Here is a 26,187-nt window from a genome sequence, read left to right as displayed (position 1 = left end):
CATGAGTGTAGAGATGAATGTTTCGGAGGTAGTAGAGAGTCTGGTTTGGTTGGTGAACAGGATTATTACAAGGCTGTTATTGAAGTAGAGGCTGGACAGGGAGATTGAACAACAGCAATAATAATAGTAGTGAGTCACATTTTTTTACATGCATACTATTTGCCAGATAATGTGCCATGCATTTTATAAATAGTATTTCACGTGCTCCTCACAACAACCCTGTGAGATAGGCACTATTCCCCCCCCCCTTTTTATAGATACAAAAAATGAGAAATAGAACTAACAATTGATAGAGAATGAATTTGAATCCAAAGCCTGTGTTCTTAGTCTCTGCATACTATACATGGGAGGCTTTGAATCCTTTCACTTATAGGCTGAGAAGTTTGGAATTGATTAAGTAATGGGGAGTCATCAAAATTTCTTGGCTGTATGGTAACATCATAAAATCTGTACATTAGGAAAGTAAGCCTGGTCATGAAGTATAGGAGCAGCATGGGGAGAAAGGAGAGAGATGGAACTAATTTACTCTCTCCCTCCTTACCAGACTGATTGTTCCTTAAGGACTGGACCTGCATCTTTCTGTCTCTCTTTCCCTTACTTCAGCTCCAGTGTCTACTTACATAATGTCTGGCACATTTATTTATTTTTAAAAATTTAATCTTTTTCTACCTCACCTTATTCTAAAAAGGACTTAAGGTGGCTGCTTAGGAGCTCAATAAACATTTGCTGAGTTAATTAATATAGAGGTATATATAGATGTGTACATAAAGGGAGGACTGTGGCTTTGTTGGAGGGAGTAATGCAGCTCTAGAATTTGGTGATAAGTGTATTTTATATATAAATCATGTAAAGCGAAAGGCCTCATCCACATCTTTTTTTAACTTGTAAAGAATTGTATATTCTATGTCAGTTAGAATATTAACAATCATTTAATATTAATTATATCAGTTAAAAAGCCAAACTCATAGGAACAGAGTAGAATGGTGGCTGTCAGAGACTAGGAGGTAGGGGAAAAGGGGATATGTGGGTCAAAGGTATAAACTTTCAGTTATAGTATGAATAAGTTTGGGGAATCTAATGTATAGCATGGTGACTATAGTTAACAGTACTGTATTATATACTTGAAAGTTGCTAAGAGAATAGATCTTAAATGTTCTCCCCATACACACAAAAATTGCTAATTTTGTGAGGTGGATTATCACTAACCTTATTGTGATAATCATTTTGAAATATTTATGTGTATCTATCTTGTTGTACATCTTAAACCTATGCAATGTTATATGTCATTTATATCTCAATAAACCTGGGGGGAAAACTATGTTAGTTTTAATAATACTAATGGTCACCAAATTCAGAGAGTGTTCATACTTTAAAAAATATTTAGGTTTGTATTTAACATTGACTAGCTGGAAATCCCCCCCCACACACACAAAGAGGCAGCAAAAGTTCCCATTAACCAGCTTCTTTACTGATACTGAACTTGTTGAATATTAGTTCCTTAGTACCATTTATGTACGTTTTCTAAAGACCAGAGAGCAGCAGCCTCTCCCAGGAAGAAATAGTCGTAAATTTGTGAATCAGATTCCTGTTTTGGATTTCACTCAGGGAAATTGCTCAAAAGGTTAGGTCCTTTGCTATAATTTTAAATGTTATATGGAAGTAAGGCTGTGTCCCTTCTATAAAATACAGATATAAAAAATTCAAACATTTGGAAACATTCAAAGACACTGAAATATCAAATACCAGTATAGGTGAGATTTTTAGGTAAACCAGCATTTGACTAGACTTAATAAGACAGATCAACAGAGCATAAATAATGGATTTGTTAAATAAACATTCTTTCCCATTGTAGATATCAGCATTCAGTAGTATGTGTATATAAACACATGCACATATCAATGTGAGATATATTGATACAATGAATACAAGTAAATTTGAATCTAGGGATCCTAAAGAGAACAACCCTTCAACTGAGTTCTTTTAGGTTGTGTTTAGCTCTTCAGTGTGTGTGGAGATAACTGACTCAGAACCATTACTATCAGAATAATTAACTATGGAGAAAAAAAATTGATTACAAAAGACAATATATGTTGACTACCTACCAGTGTTGAGAGGTGTATACAATTGATAAATAGTTTCTGCCTTCCAGGAAACTTGCCTCTTCCTAGCTTCCATCAATTCTTCACATTTCTTAGTTTGCAACTATATCACTTCAATCTCTGCCTCTGTTTTCACATGACATTCTCTCTGTGTCTCTGTCTTTGTGTCCAAATTTCCCTAATATAAGGATACCAGTCACAATGGATTGAAAGCCTACCCTACTCCAGTATGACCTCATCTTAATTAATTGCGTCTGTAGTGATCCTGTTGCTAATCAGGTCATGATCTGTGGTACTGGAGGTTAAGACTTTAACATATCTTTTAAGGGGACACAATTCAACTTAAAACAGGTGGCATGATACAAAAGTGTTAAATTAAAATTTACTAAATAAATTCAAGGGTAAAATTGCAATGAGATGAGTTAAAGAGAGAATACCCAAGGGAATGATGGAAAGCATAAGGAATATTTAGAAAATAAAACAGAGAAGTCTGGTTTGCTGGTATGTTGAGGAGTTGTGGGGAGATGAAACCGGATTAATTTGTTGGGATCCTAGATGCCTGATCTAGGATATTTGAATGCTGCGAAGTAGGTAGTGTGTAGGTAGCTGCAGAATTTTGAAATAGTAGATAACTAATTCAAACTTTGGATAACTAACCCAAGCTGTAGGGAGATTTTATGATGAAGTGATCATGGATAAGTAAATAGTCTGAAGAAAAATAGATGGTCAGTGATACAACACACCCAGCCTCCTTCATTTGCCTATGCCAGTAACTTCACCAGGACAGTCAAGAAATGCCTCTTACCTAAAAAACAAAAACACTACAACGACAAGTGAGGGTTTTACTAGTCTTGTGGTCAGTCATCTGTGGGCATTGAGACACATCAGCTTTTTAGGGTCTCTATTCAATTCAAAAGTCTCTCTATGGATTTAAGTATTGATAATCATGTTGTTCATTTTCTTTCAAACTTGTCTTCAAAATCACCCATTTTCCATCCTGTTTTTTTACCTCTTGATTTTTCTCTGAACTGTTTTCAGTTCTTCCGTCTTATTAAAACATCTGACTAATGGAAAGAATTGAGAATTGTGTACTATCCAAGCCAGTGATACCCTTTTTTTCTGTGTCCTTTAAATGATGGTTATGTTGACTTTTGTCCACAATAGGACTGAATTCAGATTGTGAATATTCATTCAAATTGTGGTCAACAGTAGTGCTCGGGTCCTTTGCCTTATTTGTGTCCAGGCAGTTCTTCCTGATTCTATATTTGCATTGTTCCTATTTTCTCTAGGAGCTAGTATCTTCATGAAATTTTTAAAAACTGTGTTTAAATATTACAAACATGTAACTTCTTAGTCATCATATGCATAGTCTTTCATATAGTTTTTTATTATCTTTTTTCATTTGGCAATATATTGATACACTTTTCCACATGTCTATATAGTTATCATTTTTAATGAATACCTAATAACCAAAGTTTAAGTACATAATCAAAATTATTTGGCATTTGGGTGGTTTCCAGTTTGTTTTTATTTTTGGTTTTGCAATTCTAAATTATACTGCTTGCTGTGACATCTTTTTATAAATCTTTCTCCCTTTAATTTTTTTCCTTAGAATATATTCCCTAAAATAATTTAATTAGGTCTAAGGGTATCTCTTTTTAACCATATTGTTAGATTATTCTTTAGAATAACTACCAGTTTATATTGTGACTGGCCACTAGTTACTATTAGATTTTATAATTTTTTTTCTTCCAGTATAATAGTGGTACCTCACAGTTTTGTGGGAGTTTTGGTATTTTAAATGTTTTATTATGAAAAATTTCAAACACGCAAAAACAAAACCGTCTCAGAAATAATACACTGAACACCCTTATTCAGCATGTTGCCATATGCTTAATATACTTATGTTAAACTTTTAAAAATAAAGACGTCATGATACTGTGCCTTTAAATACTTCAGGAAGCATCTCTTACAAATAAGAACATTTTCCTACATAATCATAATATCATTATCACACCCAACAAAATTTTCAGTAATACTTTAATGTTATCTAACATTAAGTCTGTATTTGTTTCTCAAGTTGTCTGCATGACCTCTATGGCTGACTTGTTTGAAGTGGAATCAAATTAAGAACCATGGATTGCATTTGTGTGTTGTTGTTTTTAGTCTTTTTAAAAACCTGGAACAATGCCCATTTCTTATCTGCTCCCTCACTCCCCCCCCCCCCCCCCCCCCCCCCCCCCGCGCCCATGGCTTTGGTTTGTTGAGACCAGAGCAGTTTTCATGTTGAATGTCCCACATTCTGGAGTGTTTTCTTTGCGGCATTTAACTTGTTCCTTGATTTCTTGTATTTCCCTAAACTGGAAGGTTTAAGACTTGATTAGATTCTGGCAAAACATTTTGGCAAAAGTGTTTAATAAATATTCTCCACATTGCATCATATCATGAGATACACAAATGTCTGGTTGTCCCACTGTTGACGATAACTGATCGTAGGATTAAGGTTGTGATTGCCAGATCTCTCCATTGTGAAGTTGTATTTTTTTTCTTTTGTGACTAGCAAATATATTTTTATCAATTAGAGTATTTTTCAGTCTTGTTTGAACTAATTTTTCATATCATTTGTTCAGTGTAGATTTGGTATTTTCCTTTTAAGTTTGTACTGTGCATTTTAAAATTTTGTACAGTGTAACAAAAAATGGTGCATTTGTTATGAAAGGTATATTTCAAGTTTCAAAATATAGCTAAAATCAAATTTATTTTAGCCAAAAAAAGATAACAGATTGCAACTATATAATATAGGGACTTTTTTTTGACAGAATTTTGTGATCAATCATGTTTGTGTTTTTAAAAAGCATTCAAAGCAGACAAAACTAAAAAACATAAAGCTCTTGAATCAAAAACTTATTTTGGGGAGAGGGTGTAGAGCGCATGCTTAGCATGCACGAGGTCCTAGGTTCAATCCGTACTACCCCCTCTGAGAATAAATACATAAACTTAATTACTGCCCCCCAAGTAAAACCAAAACCAACCAAACAGAAAAAAAACTTATATTTTTCTTTTTGAAATGGAGGTAAATCCTTAATTCGTAAGTTGTTTTACAAAGCCACCAAAAAGGACTTTTATATACCAGTTCTTTATGAATTTTAAATAGCTATTTTTTTGTCATTCCTATTATAGATTTTTTTCATATTCAATTTCTTTTCTGTTACAAATTATATGCAAATAGGATTTTCTTTTCAGACTACAAAAGCAGTATAAATTTGTTGAAACAAGCTGGGCATCATCTGAGGTGTACAGAGAGAAAGCCAACCATCTCATCCTCTCCATTTCTTATCCTTCAACATACCCAATAGTAGCCTAATGTGATTCTTCCATGTTTTCCTTTATGCACTTAGAAACACAAATATATATACTGGTTCATTTTCTTTCTTATTTTGTAAGATTTTCATGATGCCATCCACATTATTCTGCAGCTTCTTTTTTTTTACTTTATAGCATATCATACATTTCCTTCTATATCATTAAATAGGTGTCTTATTCTTTTTTTCTAGCTTCATAATACCCCATTTCTGTAGGTTTTTCTCAGTGGGCATTCAGGTTGTTTCTGACTTTTTCCCCCCCATCACAAACAGGAGACATCTTTATGCCTGTATCTTTAAGAAGTGAGGCTTTTACTTCTGTAGGATAAATTTCCAAGTATGGGTTAAAAGATAGGTTTATCTCAGTATTATGAATTGCCAGGTTATTTTCCATAAAGGTTGTTGCAGTTCTTATTCCCACTGGCACTGAATAACAGGTATCTTTTTAGTTTTTGCCTTTCAGCTGGGTGAAAAGTATTTTTTTATTTTAATTTTCATTTCCCTGACCACTAATAAATTGCATACATTCATTGTCAAGTTCTTCCCTATTCTGCAAATTGCCTTTTCTTGTCCTTTGACTTATTTTTTTCTTGGGTTACTTTTACTTTTTAATCAATTTGCAGGTGCTTTTGTGTATTTGGGATATTAACCCCTTTTTTGTCACATGGTGCAAATATATTATCCCAGTCTTTCATTTGGCTTTTGACTTTGCGATTTCTTTGACATACAGTTTACTTTAATTATTTAATCTTATCTGTCAGTCTTTTTCTTTATGATTTCTGGGTTCATGTCTTATTCACCACCAACCTACTGAAGTGAATAATTCTTCTGTGTTTTTGTTTTGTTGTTAATTTTTTAACCTTAATTTTGTTTTTTCTTTTTTGCAATTTGGGCAGAGGTTTCTTTCTTTGTTTTTTAATATAAATAAACTATTCATTATGCTGTTGAATTTCTTCTCCTTATCAAAAAAATTATCTCTTGTCCATTATTTGGGGATAAACACAGTATTAGATTTTCTAGTTTTTAAATAATCTCTTTTGAACTTAAAAAAAATGCTTTTCTGATTGTTCCAAGTCATTTTAAATGTTTTACCTATGCTGTTTGGAAATATTAGTGTATTCACTTAATAACAGTTTGCAGGCTTGCTAAGTGTATTCATCTGGATCATCCATAATGATGAAATGGTAGCTACAGGGCTTAAAAGCTGATCTTAAGACTTCAGGTTTGATTTTAAAAGAAAGTGACAATTGTAAGAGCATAAAACAAAACAAAAACCAACTTCTATGAATACACTTGGCCCTCTATATACATAGGTTCTGCATCTACAGATTCAACCAACTGAGGATTAAAAACATTCGCCCCCAAAAAATTCCAGAAACTTCCAAAAAGCAAAACTTGAATTTGCCAAGGCTGTAAACTATTTCTATTGTATTTGCAACTGTTTACATATCATTTACATCGTATTAGGTATTGTGAGTAGAGATGATGTATAGAATATCAGTGAGATGTGCTGTTGGTTATATGTAAATACTGTGTCATTTTATAAAAGGGACTTGAGCATCTGCAGATTTTGGTTTTGAATGGGGGTCCTGGATACCAAGGGATGACTGTATATTAAGACAATAAAGAAGAAGAAACACTAGCAGACTCTTAGATTGATGTCATAAGGGCTTTTGTAATTTAGAGCCCAGATTTCATGATTTAACAGTTCTTGTTAGAAATTTAACAGTTCTTATTAGAAATTTAACAGACGAAGAAAGCCATTGTTCTCCAAAGTTGTCTTCCATCATTGTCTGAAGGCAAGACAACATTCACCATCATTATATAACGTATTTTTCTAGTACTTTTAAAATGAAGTATTTCTTTTGTAAAGAAATACCATATAAAATGAAAAACTTCCCTACTACTAAGCAGCTTTGGATGAGTTGTTTACTTGGGCCTTAATTTTTTTGTCTCTTCCATGAGGGTATTGGACCAGATGATTGCCAAGGGCTCTCTAATACTGCTCAGATTCTCTTCAAGTTATTTTTAGTAAATTTAAAAAAAATTAGTTCCTCTCTTGTAGGATTTGGCCAACTTTTTAATGTCATTTGTATATTACAGCATGGGTTAAAAGACTAGTATTCCAAACCTGTGTTGTTTTTTGACTGAAGCTTTATTATGAATGAAAGAACATGATGTATAAAGTAGTTATTCTCTAAATTTTACTTTATCAACTTACTGTACTATCTAACAAGATAAGAAGAGTCTCACTGAGCCTCTGACTTATTCTGTTGGTTTATATTGTGCTCAAATAAAATTATTAACTGCAGTTGACCCTTGAGCAACATGGTCTGACTGTGCAGGTCCACTTATACGTGCATTTTTTTTTTGATAAATACATACTTCAGCTACACATCCACAGTTGGTTGAATCCCCAGATGTGGAACTGCAGATAACCAACTGTAAAGTTATATTCAGTTGAAATACAGCTCCCAGTGTCGGTGTCCCTAACTCCCAAGTTGTTCAAGAGTCAACTGTGTATATCTCTGTTAATATGAGTAGTTTTAGGAATCTCAAATTTTATATTTCACAAATTTATCTTTTGTTTCTTTTACTAAAATGTCAGGATAGAAGTTTCAGAGTTAATGTTAATATTCCCTATCTCTTAAATTGTCTATTATGCCTACCAAGAGCAAACTAGAGTAGTTACAGTATTGAAATGCTAGTCTTCTTGACAGGCAATTTGTTGACCTTTTCAGGGCACTGAGTTTCTATGATCTGACTGGAGGTTTGCATAAATTTTCCCTTGGGAGCCCTGGATTTGGGAACAGGAAGCATGTGATAGTTTCATAAGAATCTTATAAGAGGGTGTAGGGAGGATGGGACTGAGTCTCACATTAGCTGTGCCATGACAAATTGTCTTTGACAGTTCACATTTAACTGTTTATTCAGATACTTTCAAAATGCCTTAAAAATTATCCTGAAACATTTAAGACTATGTGGTTAAAAGGCCAACTTAATTTTTACTTTATTACATTGGGGGGCGGATTAGGTTTATTTATTTATTTATTTTAATGGAGATACTGGGGATTGAATCCAGGACCTTGTGCATGCTCAGCACGCACTCTACCACTGAGCTATACCCTCCCCACAACTTAATTTTTAAAGTACTATCTAAGTATAATATCCACATCTAAGCATTCATGAAAATGTTATTTAAGTACCCATTCCACAGATTTTTTTGTTTCTCATATAGTAACTTCAGGAACAGGAAAGTGTTTAACAGAGTGCCTGGTACATAGTAGATGGTTGGTAAAGGGAAGTTGAAAAAATGGCATCCACTGAAAATATTCAAATTATAGTAGATTAGAAATTATGAGGGATTTCTCTACACTTATATTTTCCATTTAAAAAATAGCTCATGCTCTGTAAGTCTGAAATGATTTCAAAACATAAAGTTAAAAAAAAAAACACCTCATGAAAAAGAGCCTAATGGTGGTTATAGTGAAGTATTGAGGTTATTATCATTCGTCACCTTTGAGAGGGAGGGGGTTTGCGCCTAGACAACAAATCTAGGAGATTTGTATTTGGCACAAGCTGAAGAACATGCTTGTGTTTTTGAGGCAGATACCAGAGGAATTCTGGGATTCTTACTTTACAAAGCTACATAAAACATTTGAGAAGAGATACTATTTGTTAAAGTGAAAGCATGTAGGATAATAATGAAATTTCCTGGTAAATAGTTCTTGAGTTTTCTTAAACCTAAAAGGAACCTGCAGTTCTGTTTAGCACTAGTTTAGTGGTCCATCCTCTCTTTTATAATTTAGGAATCTTGGGCCCAGAAAGACAACTTTATGGGAAGGTCACAGCTAGAACTCAGATCACACTCATCCTGTCATGCTCAGCCTGGTGTTTCTCCTGTTCTGTCACTCCATGTTTCTTTATCATAAATAATGCTAGTCTGTTCTCAAGGTATATCTAGTTAATTTTACTACTTACTAATTATTTGACATTTGTATTGAAAACTTAAAAAATGGATACCACAGTTAGGAAATTGTTGGATGAGCATTAGGCTTTATTTAATTTCCTTTTCTTACATGGATTGTGTAGCAGCGGCAATGGTGCACAGTTGCAAAGCCAGGACATCTGTGTTTTCCATTTATTTGTTTGCTTGTTTGTTTTTTGCAGTTGTCATTTGTAACAAAAAATTTTTCAGAGTATAAATAGGAGAGTAAATGTTAAAAAGTTTAATATTAACAGCATATTTATAGTTTTACAACAGCAAGAGTAGGAAAATGACAAGGACTAAGCCTGTACCTAAATACAGGTGACCTAGAGCAAATCGTAACCTCCATGAGACTGCTTCTGCTACCTTCTTTTTTTTTCTTTTTTTCTAAATGGAGGTACTGGGGATTGAATCCAGGACCTAGTACATGCTAAGCACATGTTCTACCACTAAGCTTTACTACCCTCCACCCGCTACCTTCTTAATTAGAAGCCTTCAGAGGTTCTGCCCAGGACCAGTGTATCTGTTTTTTTAATATTTGTTAATTGAAGTGTGACACACATAATGCAGTATTGTGTGTGCGTATACAATATGCACATATATTCCCAGTATTCCCAATGTATACAAATCATAAGGGTAATGAATTATAAATGAACGCACTTGTATAACCATTGCTGTTGTATTTTGAAAAAGCCTCCTTGGTGATTATGATAAGCTTTCCTTTAAAAAACCACTGGACTTGAGACTGTAGGTAATCTCATGTCTTTTATATCTCTTTCTAGAGTGAAATTAGCAGAAACAGTGGTAGAGAGTTGGAACTCAATAGGTCACAAAAATTTACTTGGAATAGGTTTATTGGGCTTATATATTAAGTCTTTTCTTCTGATGTTTCTTTTCTTCCTCTTTGCCTTTTTTCCTTTCTGTCTAGGTCCTGGATGGAATGGAGAGGGGTCCTACTGAACCTCTAACTATCTTTTCTGAGAGTGGTCAGAGAGTTCTTAAACAGGTCTGTTGATTCTATAGAATACAAACGCTGAACCTCTAACTATCTTTTCTGAGAGTGGTCAGAGAGTTCTTAAACAGGTCTGTTGATTCTATAGAATACAAACGCAAGTTAGAGTTATAAAGGACTTGGTTTCAACCTAACCAAAGGATTGAGTTAGAAGTAGGCTTTACTTTTTAAAAAAGAAGGCATTTTGGTCTCAATGTCCATAGGGTATTTTACTTTGACAAGCTGAAATTAAATAAGGTGACTGATTTAAATAAAGCCTGCTTAATAGAAAAGCAGTTGAGTCATGTCTTTATCAGTTATGTTGAATATATGTAATATGACAGAATTCTTTATTGGTTCCATGGAAAGTACCAAGAAGAGATGAAAAGGTGAATATCTCAGTTGTCTGTGATTCTGGTAGGGAATGGAGGCATGGACATATCCAAGAAGGAAAATAATTATTTATTTTACCCTGTTTCTAATGTTCTCAGAATTCATAACACTGGGGGACAAAAAATGAAAGCTGCCTTTACCTTGCAAATCTGATTCAGAGAAGGGCGAGTATATATAGGTTTGTTTGTTTGTTTGTTTCCTTTTCATCTACCTCTCTCTGTGTCACCATGAATGAATTTTATCTTTATTCAGACAAATATTCGAGCTTAGTGATTTCTCAAACTTGTCTTTACATTGTAATCACCTGTGGAGCTTGGCAAAGTTCTGATACCTTTGTCCCATCTGCCCCCACCTTAAATCCACTCCCATTGTGATTTAATTGGCCTAGGGGTGTGGCTTAGACTTTGGAATTTTTAAAAGACCCCTAGGTGATTCTAAAGCACAGACTACTTTGGGAACCACTGCTCTATCGAGCTAAACAGATCTGGCTACTATGTAACTTGTGACTTTTCTTTTTGCATAAATATTTGGATAAATACATAAATAAGAGAATAAATAGTTGGACTGTTTTGTAGTAGAGTGTAATCGTAAATTCATAGTATAGTGTAATCTCCAAAAAGCAGGTACCATGTCTATATGTTCTTCACCATTATATCTTTAGCATTTAAAACAATACCTAACATGTTTTGCATGCTTAAATATTTGCTTAATGAGTGAATGAACCTATCAGTCTCTAGTGAGCTGAGTGTTTTTACCTAATACACTAATGATCTGAGATATAGAGTGGGATGGTGGTGAAGAGCCCAGCCTCTATAAGTGACTCACTGGGCTCCAGTCACAGCTCTGTCACTTACTAGCTGTATGACCTTAAGCAAATTACTTCTCTGTACCTGGGTCCTGATTTGTATAATGGAGGCAACAGAATCTATTTTGTGGGGTTGTGGGTTGAGGGAACTAATTGAGTTAATAACACTAAGGACTTGAACAGTGCCTGGCACATAACAGCGTTCTATAACTTTTAGCTACTGTAAAATTCAACATACTCCGGGATTCTCTGTAGTTGAGGAAAATTATCTGTAGAATGTTATTTGAGGGCGAAGGTAGCATAATGGAATCAGCTGCATTAGATGTAGTTAAGGAAGGCTTGACAAAGAAGGTGACTTTTTTTGGTCAAATTAATGAGATAATTTACATACAATAAACTGCATCCATTTAAAAGTAAAACATTTTTCAATGAGTTTTGACAGATGTATTTACTAGTTTATAATATTTATTATGAAACAGCTATCACAACTACTATATAGAAAATTTCCATCTTCCTAAAGTTTCCTTATATTCCTTTGGATTCTGTCCCTCCCAGTGCCCCCACCTATATATTGCTTTGCATTTTCTAGAATTTATATAAATGCATTCACACATAATGTTCACTTTTTTGTCTAGCTTCTTTCACTCACCAGAATGATTTTTATATTTATCTATGTTGTTGCACGTATCATTGGTTCATTCCTTTTGAATATGGAATAGTGTTTTGTTATATGAATATAACATGCTTGTTTTTCTATTCACCTGTGATGAACATTTAAATTGTTTCTGGTTTTTGATGATTGTAAGTAAAGTTGCTGTAAGCATTTTTGTACAAGTCTTTGTGTAGACATATTTTCACTTATTTTGGGATAAATCCCTAGCAGTGTAACTGCTGGGTTGTATGGTGTATCTGACTTGTTAAGAAACTGCCAAACAGTTTAAAAGGAGGTGAATGTTCAGCAGGTTTTCCAAGGAGCGTACATTATCTATTGTTGCGTAACAAGTTACCTCTCAAATTTAGTAGCTTAAAACAGCACGTGTTTTAAGGGGTGGTCAATTTTTGGGTATGTTAATGTTTTCCTTAATTTTTAAGAGTCCTTTAATGTTAAATTTATTAACCTTTTGTCATGTACAAATATAATTCCCAACTTGTATTTTACCTTTTTACTCTTGTGTACTTTGACACACGAAATTTTAAACATAATAATGTAATTATATAATCAAATCTATATTTGGCTCTAGCTCTTCAGTCCATGAACTAATAGATATACTGTTTTTGAATTTACAACCAGCATGTGATTAGTTTTATGATTTTATTTTTTATGTTTAACTTTCTAGAATTTTTTAGTATACATCATTGCTGTAGTCTGAATATTTGTGCCCCCCCCCAATTCATATGTTGAAATCCTGTTACCTAATATGATTACTAGATGGTAAGATTACAGTTACGATGTTAAGGAGGATGATGTTATTAGGAGGTGGGCCTTTCCGGAGGTGCTTAGGTCATGAGAGTAGAGCCCTCATGAATGGAATTAGTTCTCTTATAAGAGACCACACAGAGCTCCCTATCCCTTTCTACTATGTGGGGATACAGCAAGAAAGTTGGCAGTCTGCAACCTGGAAGAGGGTCTTCACCACAACCCAACCATGCTGGCACAGTGATCTTGGATCTCCCAGCCTCTAGAAGTGTGAGAAATAAATTTCTGTTGTTTATAAGCCACCCAATCTGTGGAATTTTGTTATAGCAGCTCGAACAGACTAAGCAATTGTGAAGTGAGAATTTAATAAAAATTTTTCCAAATACTCAATCAGTTTGTCCCAAACTACAAAACAAAATCATCTTGTGCAAAGAAATATGATACAGCATTCATTAATGAACAATCAGAAGAGAACTAAATAAAAAGGCACCTTACAGCAATGCACAAAATGGAAGATATTATTTGCAAATCATATATCTGATAAGGAATTTGTATCTAAAATTTATCAAGCACTCTTACAACTCAATGATAAAAAGTTAAATATGCTACTTAAAAACTTGCAAAAGATTTGAATAGATATTTTCCCAGAGAAATTATGCCTATGGCCAATAAATACGTGAAAGTATGTTCAACACCATTAGCCATCAGGGAGATGCAAATCAAAATCACAATGAGATACAGCTTCATATTTACTAGGATGGCTATAATCAGATGACAAGTGGTGGTAAGGATATGGAGAAATTAGAACCCTTGTATACTGCTGGTGGGAACGTAAAATAGTGTAATTACTTTGGAAAACAGTCTAACAGTTCCTCAAAAGGTTAAACATAGTGATAACATATGACCCAGCAGTTTCACTCCTAGGTGTACATATACCCAAGAGATATGAAAACACACATCCACACCACAACTTGTATATATTAATATCAGCATTATTCATAATAGTGAGGAGTGGAAACAACCCAAATGTGTATCAAATGATGAATGAGTGGGTAGAGTAAATGAATGAATGAATATGGCATTTCCATACAAAGGGATATTATTTGGTACTTTCAAAAATGAAGTGCTGTTACTTGCCACAACACTTTGGAGAAATTAAGCTAAGTGAAGGAAGCCAGTCACAAAAGACCATTTATTGTATGGTTTTTATTGTATGAGATATCTAGAATAGACCAGCATTCCTTGACCTAGTCTAAAACTCTTTATCCTTTAAGTGGGGGTTTAACCCATTAAATTAGTGACTCAGCACATTAGTAAAATTGTTCATCATACTCAAATGAAAATGATGATGACTGATAACAGTTTATTTTGTACCTTATGCATCTTCCTTTTCAATAATCATTTTTTAAAAATAACGTTTGGTGCTAATCATATTTATAACAATTATTTAGACTTAGCCCCATGTTTAACTGATTTCATCTCTTTCCTATTCTCAAGGTCTTTGTTTTTGGTTATTATTCAGATAATGTTTTTATGAAAATTACATGATTGGTATACATTTGAAAGTATCATGTTGATTTCACACTGAATGACAACTTAGTTGGGGAGGGAGCAGAATTATTAGGTCACATTGTTTTCCGCTCTTAGTTCTTTAGTGTTTTGCCATTATCTTCTGGTCATGCAAAGAAGAGATCTGCGGCCAGACCAATTTCTGGTCTTCTGTGTATGACACATTTTTTCCTTCTTGGGCTGTTGTGGGACATTTTCTTTATCCTTGAAATCTGAAAGTTTTACTGGAACAAATCAAGTTGTCACTTTCTTTTTCATAATTTTGCCTGGTCTTTTGTGAGTTCTTTTGAGCTAGAGATACAGAACATTCCTTGACTCGGAAAAGTTTAATTTCTTTTTTAAAAAATCTTCAATTGTTACTTCTGTCCACTTGTTTCAGGGGTAACAGTTGAAGTTTATATCTCTCTTCTGTCCTTACTTTTCATTACTTTGTCCTTTCCTTCTCTATTCTGGAAGAGTTTCTCAAATTTGTTGTCCTCACGTTTCTAATTAAGTATTCTGCTCTTTACTTTTCTTAGTGAAGATTTGAATTCTGCTTTGGCACATTTGTGCCAAAACTTTAATTTTTTCTTTTTCCTCTGTCTTATTTCCACTTGCATCTCAACTAGTTCTTTTCATTTCTGCCTGTGGAGTTTGATCTCTTATTTCAGCGTGTTTTATCAAATTTGTTGATTTCTAAATTTAACCTGTTGCCCCTTATGTATTCATTTTCTTAATTACAGATGAAGAGTTTTTCTTCTTTGATGTGACAGAATGTTTTTCTGTTTATCCCCTCAGTTATTCTTCCTTGAATAAGGAGAGGGATATTCAGATTTAATACATGCCAAATAAACAGGGTAGGTAAGTTTCCTCTTTGGCATTTTGGTGGAATTCTCTTTTCAGATGTTAAGCTAAATGTTTAATTGACGCACATAGTTTATAAATACTTTCTAATGTTTAGCAGTCATTTATGTGTCACCTGCTGGATTGAGTGTGGGAAATCTCTTCCCTTTGGCCTGGTAATTTGACTTGTAAAAGAGGATTTGTTTTTTGATAATTTGAAAGCTAGCTCCGAATAACTGTGATTCCACAATGTAATGCTCTAGGGCTTGCTTTTTTCAGCCCTTCCTGTGTGTGCCTTCAAATCCCAGGATGTATGTACTACTTTGTATGTTTTAGAACCTGAAGTAGAGAAGAAAGGCTGCAGGCATGTAATAGCACTGACCATTTTAAGTGAGTCTCTCATAGTAGGTTGGTATGCCTTACTGCTGCCATTGCTGCCTCTGGAGAAAGCTGTTTTGGAGTAGTTAGTTGAAAGAGGTTAGTTAGAAATTAGTTACCTTCCTGCCTGGCTCTGTTGTTGTATCTCAAGCCCCATTCCTACCTGCTCTTTGGCAGAGAAGTCATTCTTTGAGTCCAGCAGTTCTTTGAGCAGCAGTCCTAGTTTCCAGTGCTGTTAATAACTTTGATTCTCAGTGTTTCCTTAAGTATATCAATGAAAACTCAGGGTGAAAGTGATGATAGAGATGAAGCATGTATTGTTAGGTAGCCTCCATTTTAACTCCCAATTTGAGATTAACTTTTTGAAAGAAGATGGGAGAAGCATGTGGAGAATGGCTACCAGTGGCAGAAGGAAGAGTTAAAGATCTTGCACCAAATGATTTCCAGTTTCTCAGGGAAATATGATAATATTGAATCCAAATAGCCAGGGTTTAAAGATTTAGTCATGGTGTCCCTAGATCTGGAAAGTATGTTAGCCCCTTATTTTCTAAATGGCAACATGGAAGCTAAGAAAGGTTTGAGTGTCTCTAAGGTCACAGAAGTTTGTTTGATTTTCTCACAAGCAATGTGGTCCTACATTACTTATGTTAAAAACAAAAAAATTTAAAGAAACAACCAAAGTTTATAATAAGCAAGAGAAAATAAAAAGCTTTTGTTTCTCTTTCATCACTTTCTTGGGGCAACTGCTTAAGCCACATTTCCCACCTGACCCAGTTACCTCGTCTGAAGGTAAATTAAATAATGTATGGAAAATGTGGTTCTAAACTTTGGCTGCATATTAGAGTCACGTGGGTAGAGTGTTTAAATACTGAAGTTCAGGCCATAGTCCAGACCTAGTGTGTCTCAGGCATAATTGTTTTTTAAAACTTCCCAAATAATTATAATATGTAGCCAAGGTTGAGAGCTACTGAAAGTCTTTCAAAATATATTTTCATCTTTTATTCATCTGAAGTATTCCAACTTCAGTCATTTTGGGGTAGTTAGGGCAGTTCTAATAAGTATGTGTTGGGCTGAAATAGACTGGATTACTTGTTTCTGCTATTTCTGCTAATTATGTACTGTATATGAATGAGGTAAAGTCACCCTGGGGAGAACAAAATTTGGTATACTGTGGAAGAAGCACTAAATTTGAGGATAAAAAGACCAGGATCTAATCTTAATGTGCCACAATCTTAGTCTGTAACTTCAGTTAAGTCATAGTACCGCTCTCTAGGTTTTAGGGGTTTTTTTTTTTTGTTTTTTGAGAGTTGAGGATTTAGACTAATTATTCTGTAATTTCCTTTCTAGCTCTTTAACTTCAAGTTTGTGAGCCAAAAGAAGTAGGGAGAGGCAGCTGGTGGATTTTGTGTGCTTGGAGAGTAAATGGGCCAGGACACTGATAAGGAGTACTGTTGAAGGAGCCAACTGTAAGATGGGAGTGGAGTTGGTGGGGAAGAACACAGAATGTGAATAATAGAGCCTAGAGGTAAGGAGGATGAAGTGGGATAGGATCTGGAGAGCAAGTATGAGAGGTCGGCCTAAGGGAATATTGGTGGATGTGGCAGTGACTCAGCAGCTGGTAATTATGTGATCCAGGTTCATATCTTACTGTCAAATGACTAACAATCAGTGTTTTCCTTGTTTCCCCCCACCCCCCAACAGTATATCTTAAGAGATCTTTACATGTCAATACATAGAGAGTATCCTCATTCTCACTGCTTTCATTTTTTATTGGATGTTCTGTAATTTAATTAGCCTCTGTTGATGAACATCTGGGTAATTTCCTATCTTGCTATTACAAACAGTGTTTTAGTGAATAGCCTTGTATATTTGTCATCTTGTGTGAGGGCATCTATAAGGATCACTAACCAGAAGTGAGATTTCTGAGTTAATGGTGTATATATATAATGGTAATTTTGATAGATATTACCTATGCTGATGTTAACATCAGTTTACATTATTACTAGCAATAAATCAGAATGCTTGTTTTCAAATAACTTTGCCAAGACAGTAAATTATCAAATTTTTGGATTTTTGCTAATCTTGGGAATGAAAAATCTTTTTTTGCTTTTCCTTATGTATGAGGTTGAACATCTTTCCATATGTTTAAAGCTCATTTGTATTTCCTTTTCAGTGAATTTTCTGATCATATCATGTGTCCATTTTTGGACACAATTTGTTCAAATTGTACTTTTTATTTTGTATATCTATATATACACACATACACCTATAAATATGTTTATATATGGGAAATTTTCTCTTTATATATTGTAGAATGATCACCAACGTGAGTCTAGCTACTATCTGTGACCATACAAAATTATTACAGTATTACTGACTATATTACCTATACTATACATTACATCCCAAGACTTATTTATTCTGTAACTGTAAGTTTGTACCTCTTAATCTCCCTCACCTATTTCACTCATTCCCCCACATCTCTTCCCTCTGGCTACTACATTTTCTTCTTTGTTCCTATGAGTCTGTTTCTGTTCTTTATGTTTTGTTCATTTGTTTATTTTTTAAGAGTCCAGATATAAGTGAAATCATATGATATTTGTCTCTCTCTCTCTTACTTGTTTAACTTAGTATAATACCCTATAGGTCCATCCATATTGTGACAAATATCAAGATTTCCTTCTTTTTACGGCTAAGTAATACTCCATTTTAATATATTTACTACATCTTTATCCATTCATCTATCAGTAGGCACTTAGGTTGCTTCCATATCTTGGCTGTTGTAAATAATGCTGCAGTGAACATAAGGGTGCATGTATCTTTCTGAATTAGTGTTTTGTTTTCTTTGTTAAAATATCCAGAAATGGAATTACTGGATCATATGGTAGTTCTATTTTTAATTTTTTGAGGACTCTCTATGCTGTTTTCCATAGTGGCTGTAGCAGTTTACATTCCCACCAGCTGTGCACAAGGGTTCCCTTTTCTCCACATCCTTACATCACTTGTTATTTCTTGTCTTGTGAATAGCCATTCTAACTTCAGTTAAGTCACAATACCACTGGTATTGTGTGAGTGGTGAGGTGCTATCTCATTGTGGTTTTGATTTGTATTCCCTGATGGTTAGTGTTATTGCATGCCTGTTCATGTGCCTGATAGTCATCCATATGTCTTTGGAAAAATGTGTTTAGGTCCTCTGCCCATTTTTTAATTAGGTTTCTTGGTTTTTTGTTTTTTGAGTTGTATGAGTTCTTTGTATCTTTTGAGTATTATAAGATAATATCATTTGCAAATACCTTCTTCCTTTCGGTAGGCTGTCTTTTTGTTTTGTTGTTAGTTTCCTTCACTGTACAATAGCTTTCTAATTTGATGTAGTTTCATTTGTTTATTTTTGCTTTTGTGTCCCTTGCCTGATGAGGCCGATCCAAAAATACATTGATTGCTAAGACCAGTGTCAAAGAGCATACTGCCTATGTTTTTTCTTCCAAGAATCTTATGGTTTCAGATCTTACATTTAAGTCTTTAATCCATTTTGAATTTGTTTTCGTATATGATGTGAGAAAGTAGTCCAGTTTGATTCTTTTGATTGTAGCTGTCAGGTTTGCCCAGCACCATTTATTGAAGAGGCTATCTTTTCCCCATTGTATATTCTTGCTTCTTTTATCATAGAATAAATGACCATATAAGCATGGGTTTATTTCAGGGCTCTCTATTCTTTGCCATTGGTCTATGTGTCTGTTTTTGTGCCAGTACCGTATTGTTTTAATTACTGTAGCTTTATGACATAATTTGAAATCAGGAAACCTGACAGCTTGGTTCTTCTTTCTCAAAATTGTTTTGTCTATTTGGGGGTCTTTTGTGTTTTTATACAAATTTTATAATCATTTGTTCTAGTTCTGTGAAAAGTGCCATTGGTATTTTGTTAGGGATTGTATAGAATCTGTAGATTGCCTTGGGTAGTATGGTCATTTTAACAATATTAATTTTTCCAATCTATGAGCATGGTGTATCTTTCCATTTGTTTCTGTTATCTTCTATTTTTTTTTTTTTATCAATGTCTTACAGTTTTCTGAGTACAGGTCTTTTACTTCCTTGATTAGGTATTTAGATATTTTATTCTTTTTAATGCAATTGTTAATGGAACTGTTTTCTTAATTTCTCTTTCTGATAGTCCATTGTTAGTGCACAGAAATGCAGTGGAGAGCCAAGGTGGAGGGGGAAAAGTGGATTTCTATGTATTGATTTTGTATTCTGCAACTTTACTAAATTCATTTATTAGTTCTAGTAGTTTTTTGGGTGACTTCTTTAGGATTTTCTATATATAGTATCGTGTCATCTACAAACAGTGACAGTTTTACTTTTTCCTTTCCAGTTTGGATTACTTTTCTTTTTCTCATCTAATTGTTGTGGCTAGGACTTCTAACACTGTTTTGAATGAAAGTGGCAAGAGTGGGCATCCTTGTCTTATTCCTCATCTTGGAGGAAATGCTTTCATATTCTTACCATTGAGTGTGATATTAGCTGTGGGCTTGTCATACACGGCCTTTATTATGTTGAGGTATGTACCCTCTATAGCCACTTTGTTGAAGGTTTTTTTTTTAATCATAAATGGATATTGGATTTTGTCAGAATATTTTTATGTATCTACTGAGATGTTCATATGATTTTTAGTTCTCAGTTTGTTAATGTGATGTATCACATTGATTTGATTTGCAAATACTGAATCCTGCTTGAGTCCTTACAATAAGCCCCACGTAATCATGAAGTGTGATCCTTTTAACATATTCATGAGTTCGGTTTCCTAATATTTTGTTGAGGATTTTTGCATCTATGTTCATCAGTGAAATTGGCCAGTAATTTTCTTTTCTTGTGGTGTCTTTGTCTGATTTTGGTATCAGGGTGATGCTGACCCCATAGAATATATTTGAAAGCTCTCCATCCTCTTCAGTTTTTTGGAATAGTTTGAGAAGGATAGGTGTTGACTTTATTTTAAATGTTGGGTAGAATTCACTTGTGAAGCCATCTGGTCCTGGACTTTTTTGTTTGTTGAGGATTTTTTAAAATAACTGATCTATTGTATTACTGGTAATTGATCTGTTCATGTTTCCTATTTCTTCCTGATTTAGTGGGAGATTGTATATTTCTAGGAATTTATTCATGTCTTTTATGTTATCCTTTTTATTGGTGTATAGTTGTTTATAGTACTCAATTATGACCCTTTGTATTTCTGTGGTGTCAGTTCTAACTCCTCTTTCGTTTTTGATTTTAGTATTTGGACCCTCTCTCTCTTTTTTTCTTGATGAGTCTAGCTAAAGGTTTATCAATTTTATTTACCTTTTAAAAGAAAAAGCTCTTAATTTCATTGGTCATTTCTATTATTTTTTTAATTTTGTTTCATTTATCTCTGCTTTGACCTTTATTATTTCTTGCTTTGTACTAACTTTGGGTTTTGTTTGTTCTTTTTTTCTAGTTCCTTTATGTATAAGATTAAATTGTTTATTTGAGTTTTTTTTCTTTCCTGAGGTAGGCTTGTTTTGCTGTAAATTTCCGTCTTAGAACTGCTTTATTGCATTCTATAGATTTTGAATCATTCTGTTTCTATTTTCATTTGTCTCCAGGTATTTTTTATCTCCTCTTTGATTTCTTCAGTGACCCATTTGTTGTTTAATAGCATATTGTTTAGCCTCCTTGTGTTTGTTGTTTTTGCAGTTGTTTTCTTGTAGTTGATTTCTAGTCTTACACTATTATGGTTGGGAAAGATGCTTGATATGATTTCAGTCTTCTTAAATTTTTTGAGACTTATTTTGTGGCCTATCATGTGATATCTCTTGAAGCATATTTCATGTGCAGTTGAAAAAAGTGTGTATTCTGCTGCTTTGGGATGGAATATTCTATTTATATCTATGTAGTCCATCTGGTCTGATGTATTTCCTAATTGATTTTCTGTCTGAACGATCTGTTTATTGATGTCAGTAAGGTGTTAAAGTCCCTTATTATTGTGTTACTGTCAGTTTCTCCCTTTATGTTTGTTAATATTTGTTTTATGTATTTAGGTGCTTCTTTGTTGGGTGCATATACATTTATAATTGTTGTATCTTCGGCAAGGGGAGAATATAGCTTAGTGCTAGAGTGCATGCTTAGCATGTACAAGGTCCTGGGTTCAATCCTCAGTGCTTCCATTTAAATAAATAAATAAACAAACAAACCTAATTACCTTCCTGCCTAAAACCAACCAACCAACCAACCAACCAAAAAAAAAAAAAAAGTCAGGAATTGTATCTTCTTGTTGGATTGATCCCTTTATCATTATGTAATGACCTTTTTTGTTTCTTGTTACAGTCTTTGTTTTAAAGTCTATTTTGTCTGATACAAATATTGCTACTCCAGCTTTCTTTTTGTTTCCATTTGCCTGGAATACCTTATTTCATCCTCTAACTTTCAATCTGTGTGTGTCTTTAGATTTGAATTGAGTCTCTTGTAGGTAGCATGTGTATGAATCTTTTTTTTTTAAATCCATTCAGCCATTCTATGTATTTTGATTGGAGCATTTAGTCTATTTACATTTACCTTTAAAGTAATTATTGATAGCATGTACTTATTGCCATTTTGTTAATTGTTTTCTTGTTTTTGTAGTTCTTTTTTTGTTTCTTCTTTTGCTCTCTTGTGATTTGATGACTGTCTTTAGTACTATATTTGGATTCCTTTTTCTTTTTTGTGTATGTATCTACTATAGGTTTTTGTTTTGTGATTATGACAAGGTTCATATATAACAACCTATGTATATATGCACACACATATATATGTGTGTGTGTGTATATGTGATTATTTTAAGTTGATCTCTTAAGTTTGGGCACATTCTAACAACCCTGCATTTTTACTCCAATCACATTTAATGTTTTGACATCATATTTTACCTGTTTTTGTTTTATGTATCCCTTAACTACTTATTGTGGATAGAGATGATTTTACTACTTTTGCCTTTTGCCTTTTCTGCTAGCTTTGTAAGTGGTTGATCTACTACCTTTACTGCATATTTTCCTTTACCAATGAGATTTTTCCATTTGTAATTTTCATATTTCTAGTTGTGGTCTTGTCTTTTCTGCTTAAAGATGTCATTTTAACATTTCTTGAAAGCCAGTTTAGTGGTGCTGAACTCTTAGCTTTTGCTTATCTGCAGAACTCTTTTATCTCTTCTTCATATCTGAATTATAGCCTTGCTGGGTAGTCTGTTCTTGGTTGTAGGCTTTTTCCTTTCATGACTTTGATTATATCACGCCACTGCCTTCTGGCCTGTAAAGTTTCTGCTGAAAAGTCAGTTCATGGTCCTATGGGAGTTCCCTTATATGTAGCTAATTGTTTTTCTCTTACTGTTTTAAGATTCTGTCTTTATCTTTAATTTTTGCCATTTTAATTATGTGTCTTGGTGCAGACCCCTTTGGGTTCATCTTGTTTGGGACTCTTTGTACTTTCTAGGTCTGATGTCTGTGTCCCTTTCTAGATCTGATGTCTGTGTCCCTTCCTAGATTAGGGAAGTTTTCAGACATTATTTCTTCAAATAAACTCTGTCTCTTTCTCTCTCCCTCTTCTCCTTTTAGACCTCTAAAATGAAAATGTTAGTATGCTTGAAGTTGTCCCAGAGGTCTCTCAAGCTATCCTCGCTTTTCTGAATTCTTTTTCTCTTCAGCTTGTGTGATTTCCACTACTCTTGTCTTCCAGTTTGCTGATCTGTTCCTCCATATCATCTAATCCGCTGTTGATTACATCTAGTATATTTTTAAATTTCAGTTATGATACCCTTCAGCTCTGTTTGGTTCTACTTTATATTTTCTAACTCTTTGTTAAATTTCTCACTTTGTTCATTCATTCTTCCAAGTTTGCTGACCATCTTTATGATCATTACCTTGAACTCTTTGTCAGATTGTTTATCTCCACTTTGTTTTGTTCTTCTTCTTTGACTTTGTCTTTCGTTGTTGTTGTTGTTTGGAACTTATTCCTCTTCTCATTTTGCTGGAATCTCTTTATTTTTATGTATTACATAGGTCATTTATATTTTCTGATCTTGGAGAGGTAGCCTTATGTAGATGTCCTGTGGGGCCTATCAGCAAACTACCCTCTGGCCACTAGAGCTATTTACTCAAGGGGTACCCCCTATGTGGGCTGTGTGGGTCTTTCTTTTGTGCTGGGGCCAAGTACCATGGACATACTGGTAGACAGGGCTGGCTCCCAGCCCAGTTGGCTGTCCTGTCCTGCCTCATGGGGTACATGCCAGCCTGCTGGTGGTGGGACTGGGTCTCAGAGGGTTGGCTGCAGAGCCTGTGGAGGCCTGAGGCTGGTGCCAGCCCACTGGTGGGAGGAGCCAGGTCCCCAGGGGCTGGTTTTGCAGCTCTGGGAGGGTCCTGGGGCTGCTACAAGCCCACTGGCGGGTGGGACTGCATCCTGGGGTGACTGGCTGTGGGGCCCCAGGGAACTGAGGCTGGTGCCAGCCTACTGGTAGTTTGGTAAGCCCTCAGCACTAATAGGGTAGAGGGAGCACTCCAAAATGGCACTTGCTAGCACCAGTGTCCTCATGGTAGAATAAGCTTCCAAAAATGGCTGCTTCCAATGTCTGTTCCCAGAGGGTGTCCCAGTTGACGCCTCCCTCTCTGGAAGCTCCCCAAGATCAGCAGGTGGTTCTGACCCAGGCTTCTTTTAAGTTATTGCCTCTATGCTGGGAGAGCTTATGAAAATTTATACACACCTTTTAAAAGCACAGTCTCTGTTTCCTACAGAACAGCCTTCCAGCTCTTCTGTATGCAGGCCCTGCTGATCTTCAAAGTCAGACATTCTAGGGGCTCATCTTCTCAGAATCCCCAGGCTAGGAAGCCTGATGTGGGTATTGGACCCCTCACTCCTTGGGGAGAACTTTTACAATTGTGATTATCCTCCTGTTTGTGGGTTGCCTATCTGAGGGTGTGGGTTTTGACTATACTATGTCTCTGCCACTCTTAACCTACCTCACTGTGGTTCATTTTTGTATCTTTAGTAGTGGAAAATCTTTTTTGATAGTCTTCAGGATGTTCAGAAAGATAGTTGCTCTGTAAATAGTTGTAATTTTGGTATGCCTGTGGGAGAAGGTGAGCTCAGGGTCTTCCTACTCTGCCATCTTGGCCGTACCCCCTAACTTCTTCCCAATTTTAAATGACAAATACCTCTAATCTTTCCTCATTAAGCAAGTTGCTGACTTTTGAGCTGGAAAGATACATTTTGTCATGTTAAGGAAATGTTCATATATTTCTATTTATTTGAGGGTTTTTTTTTTAATATCAAGAAGGGTTGTTTTACTTCATAAGAAGAATTGCAAATTTTTTCTTTTCGTATGATACAGAATAGTATTAGATCATTAGACTTAATTTTCTTTCTAAAGGGTTAATTGTGTTTCATTAAATCTGTGTGTGGTGCTTTTGGGGCATTGTCATATTTACATAGATCATATGAGCAAAAGTTTGAGCAGAATAGTCACTGTTGTCCTTTTAATTTCCTTTGTTTCTGTGGCCATTTTCTTCTTATTTCTTATTTTATATAATTAGACTTTTTCCCTTTTTACTTACTAGATTAAATAGTGATTTAACTGTTCATCCCCCCCCCCAAGTGTACCTATCTATCTATCTGTTTATTTATTTATTTATTAGTTCTGCTGGCTTTCTGATTGATTTCTGTTTTTATCTATACTCCTTCATTTTGTTTTCTCTTTCCTTTTTGAGGGGGAGTAGAGTTGCTTTATTTTTTACCGAAAGGAAGTCGGTATCAATCTGTAGTCATGTGATAAATTAAATAGTCACATTATAATCCCAAGAGTAATCTCTAAGAAAATAACTTTTAAAATATAGCTAAAAATAAAACATGAATTAAATAACTTTTAAAATAAGCTAAAAAAAACACTAAAATATGTTTGTTTAACACAAGAACAGAGAAATGACAAAGACACAAGACATAGAAACAAATTGTTTATCAATGATTATGTTAAATGTAGACTGATGAAACACTCATGTTTTTGAAAAGCTCTGAAGTAGTAGAACAATGGTTGTGTTGATATGTTACAATTTGCTCAGCCATTCTCCTATTGCTAGGAATCAGGTTATTTATAATTTTCTACTACTATAAATAACACCCTATAAACATTTTATACATTATTTCGGTTTTTGTTAGTTTTTGCTTGTGGTGAATTTCATAAAATGGAACTAAATTGCATCAAAGCTTCATAACTTTTTAAAAAGTTTTTTATTTTTTATTGACATGTAATTGATTTACATTGTTAGTTTCAAGTATACAGCAAACTGATTCAGTTATACACATGCATACATATATGTATATATTTTCAAATTCTTTT

The 26,187-nt window shown here is 34.4% G+C and overlaps 2 protein-coding genes across 11 annotated transcripts in view; one reads left to right on the top strand and one right to left on the bottom strand.

The window, feature by feature from the left end:
* Positions 1-26,187, bottom strand: part of LOC116658005 (60S ribosomal protein L29-like) — an 801,314-nt gene that overhangs the window by 281,075 nt on the left and 494,052 nt on the right. The gene's annotated exons all lie outside the window — the stretch shown is intronic.
* Positions 1-26,187, top strand: part of NCOA6 (nuclear receptor coactivator 6) — an 86,632-nt gene that overhangs the window by 5,600 nt on the left and 54,845 nt on the right. The window contains exon 3 of one of the 10 annotated variants that reach the window (XM_032462145.1): positions 10,378-10,455. The exons of 8 other annotated variants lie outside the window; for them this stretch is intronic. The gene's annotated coding sequence lies outside the window, so the exon portion shown is untranslated. Of the gene's footprint in view, positions 1-10,377; positions 10,456-10,500; positions 10,533-26,187 lie in introns of those variants that run through there. One more of the 10 variants, XM_032462148.1, reaches the window with a different exon arrangement.

Source organism: Camelus ferus, chromosome 19, assembly GCF_009834535.1.
Source record: "Camelus ferus isolate YT-003-E chromosome 19, BCGSAC_Cfer_1.0, whole genome shotgun sequence".
NCBI lineage: Eukaryota > Metazoa > Chordata > Mammalia > Artiodactyla > Camelidae > Camelus > Camelus ferus.
Note: the sequence above shows the minus strand (reverse complement) of the source record. Positions and strands in the feature narration are given on the sequence as shown.